General features: G+C 50.8%; 1 pseudogene; it reads right to left on the minus strand.

The window, feature by feature from the left end:
- Nucleotides 1-1,310: 1,310 nt before the first annotated feature.
- Nucleotides 1,311-1,959, minus strand: LOC116888122 (annotated as a pseudogene).
- Between the last annotated feature and the right edge of the window lie 1,171 nt (nucleotides 1,960-3,130).

Raw genomic sequence — 3,130 nt, forward strand, 5'->3', positions numbered from 1 at the left:
AGGCAGACAAAGTGGTCTGGAGGTTCCCAACAAAAGTTACTGCATAGTGGGAGTTAGATTTTTCTGGGCTGGTGTGGTAGAATGCACCTTTGTGCACGCTGTTCCCCAGTTTGTTTTTGATTTTCAAGGGAGCGTGTTTGCACCTCCAGAGTTATGTCGCTGCTGTCTATTTACTCTGAATTGAAACATTCAGAGAGGTCAGAGGCTCTGAAAAGACTCAGAAAGCTGAGGCAGTTGGTGGCGCATGTCTTTAGTCCCAGCACTGGGGAGGCAGGGGCAGGCCGATCTCTGAGTTTGATGCCAGCCGGGCAGGCAGGGTGACACAGAAGAAACCCTGTTCTCAAAAAAAAAAAAAAAAAAAAAATTACTCAGGAAGCCAATCACAAGAACCCTTCCAAGGGTTGTAAAATATGTAAAATATGTAAATGAAATTCTGGGGGGAGGGGACTCTCCAGAACACGTACCTGCAAATTATACAAAGAGCTCCAGGGACACAGCTCTCATGAGCTGTCACTCATGCTACGGTGGGACTTTCAATGATACAGCTACATCTGAGTGACTCATGCTTTTGTAACCTCACGTCCTCTCCTATTTGAAAACCAGAATACACTGACCGGTTGGTTCAGTAGGTAAAACACATATTTGGTTTACCATAGGTGAATCCGTGAATCCCTATAGTTGGCTTATGTCTCCTCAGAAAAAGTCACCCAACTGGTGAAGGCCCTGCAATCAAGGCCCTTGAGCAGAGCAAGGGCAAAAATTGCCTTTTCTTGCAGTGAAGAGGCAGTGCAGAGACCTTCGACACCTAATCAGGAGCCGGAAATCCTGCTCCAAACCCTGAGTTAAACAGGCAGAGAACTTTTCAAAGACTGGGGTAGAGAGCAGGCCCAGGCAGGTGGCTTGGCTGGCTGGGGTTGATATGAATAAAAGGGACACCTAACGGTGATCCTAACGGTGACCCGATGGCAGGAGATGGGAGTTCTCCAGCAACAGCTGCAGCTGAAGAAGTAGCTGACTGAGGCTGGAGACCACTGGCTAGGGTCCCAGCGGCCCTACCTCTGGGCAGCAGTCACCAAACAGTAACAGGCTGTTAGACAGCTCACAGGGACAATCAATTGGAAGGTCCTAGGGGACGTGTGACAATCAGGAACAAACCAAACCAAACCAAGCCCCTCACCTGGCTGGGGAACAAAAGTGAAAAGGAACACACAACACACCTTTGATGCTTCTCTTCTAACCGATAGGAGCCCGTCCCCACATCTGTTTTTTTTTTTTTTTTTTTTTTTTTTGCTGTTTCAAAAAGCTTTATTTTACTTGGTCCGAGACTTGAGAGGCTCAGGGCGGTTACAAAGCTGCCTAGTGGCTTTGAGGTTCATTAAATTGGAGGTGTAGGCGATGGGGTGCAGAGCAGAGCAGGAGCCCCTTGGGCGCAGAGGCCTAGTGCGTGCTTCAGGTGAGGCGCTCAAGAGATACTGCCCAGAGATGCCTGGGCCGCCAGTCTCGCTGGTTGTGGCCCTGCCACTCTGGAGGTTAGTGGTGGTTGCCCATCTTCTTGATGCCTTCATCTCCTTATCCAGGAAGTGGCTTTCAACAAGTCAGGGTGGTCTGTCTTGAGCAGAGCCCAGGCGTGCAGATCCAAGAGGGCCTGGTTCAGGTTCTTCTCAGCGCCAAGGCAGCTTCCATGGCCTCAGGGTTTACCCTCATCTTGAGATGGCTTCTGCACATCCTGGAAGAGTGCGGCCCAGCGTTCGTTCTGCAACGAGGAGGCGGCTCGGCGCCTCGGCGCTCTCCTCGGCCAATTCGGCGGAAGAAGTGGCCCTCGCCCTCAAATCCCGTCATCCCGATCAAAAAAAAAGCCCAGAGAGAGGTAGGTGTAAGAAGGCCCAGGTGCAAGATGACCAGGCGGTTCACGGCAGCTTCCACTTCGGTGGAATATTTCTGACGAATCTGAGAGGTCATGGCTGATCCAGATTATGGAGCTAACTTGAAGGCCAGGGGCTGGCTGGTCCTAGGGCAGGCGGCAAGGAGATGGTCCCGGAGGGGCTGCGACTGGAGAGACTTGAGCGGCTGGAAGTGAATAAAGGTGGGAGTCCCCGGGTCTGTTCCGTCCAAACACTGTTGAAGCAAGATACAGATCCTCGGGATCTCCAAAGCGCTGCTCCCCCACATCTGTTTAAAAATAAAAAACCGCACAGGTTTTTGGCTAAAGCCTGACCGTCAGCTGGCTCCTGCCTCTAGTCTGGAGAAACTTCGGAATCCATCTCATACATGGAATCCAGTTCTCCTCGAGCTCTCGGCACCAACTGGGATCTTGCCTCCTAGAGGTTCATCAGAGAAGGAAGATTACTCCTGAGGCCTGCTAGCGACAGGCCCACTGGAGACAAACCAAGGTGTTCTTCCCGTTCCCATTCCTGCTCTGAGAGACACTGCTTGATTTGAGATCCACCATTATAGCCACGGCCTCCGAGACTTGTTGCTTCAGTCACAAGCAGGGCAATCCCTCCAGCCTCTCAGAAGTGCTAGAGATAGGAGATCTAGCACTTCGGCTACACAGTGGCTCACTCTTTGCAGATGTATTCTGAAGATGAAGGCTCCCAGTTGGTAAACGGAGACTCTGAGAACGTGCTGTTGGGACACTATTTGGTGGCTTGGCTAGTCACATGGAAGCCTGCTGAGAACTTACAGCTGAAACACTACCAACATCTCCCAATTGGTTGTCATCCTCTTTCTATTTCCCCACTCAGTTGTCCACTCGGCTGTTTAAAGTGTTCCGTTTGGAAAATAAAAGTTCCTCTTGCTTTGTTTTGTATTCCCTTCACTGAATGTCCACTTTATTCCTGGGGGGAGGGCAAGACAAGAAACCAAAATAAGAATAGTCCATCTCGGGGTTGGGGATTTGGCTCAGTGGTAGCGTGCTTGCCTGGGAAGCGCAAGGCCCTGAGTTGGGTCCCCAGCTCCAAAAAAAAACCAAAAAAAAAAAAAAAAAAAAAATAGCTCATCTCGGGGTGGGGGTGTGGGAAAGGAGGGGCTTGTGGATTTGGTATCCCAAAGTACGAAGCATCCTGATCCGGGTGACTGTTGTTGGGGGAGGCTACAGCTGGGACTTGTGGAGGCCTCTGCTGCTCCAGAA

Source organism: Rattus rattus, chromosome X, assembly GCF_011064425.1.
Source record: "Rattus rattus isolate New Zealand chromosome X, Rrattus_CSIRO_v1, whole genome shotgun sequence".
Lineage (NCBI taxonomy): Eukaryota > Metazoa > Chordata > Mammalia > Rodentia > Muridae > Rattus > Rattus rattus.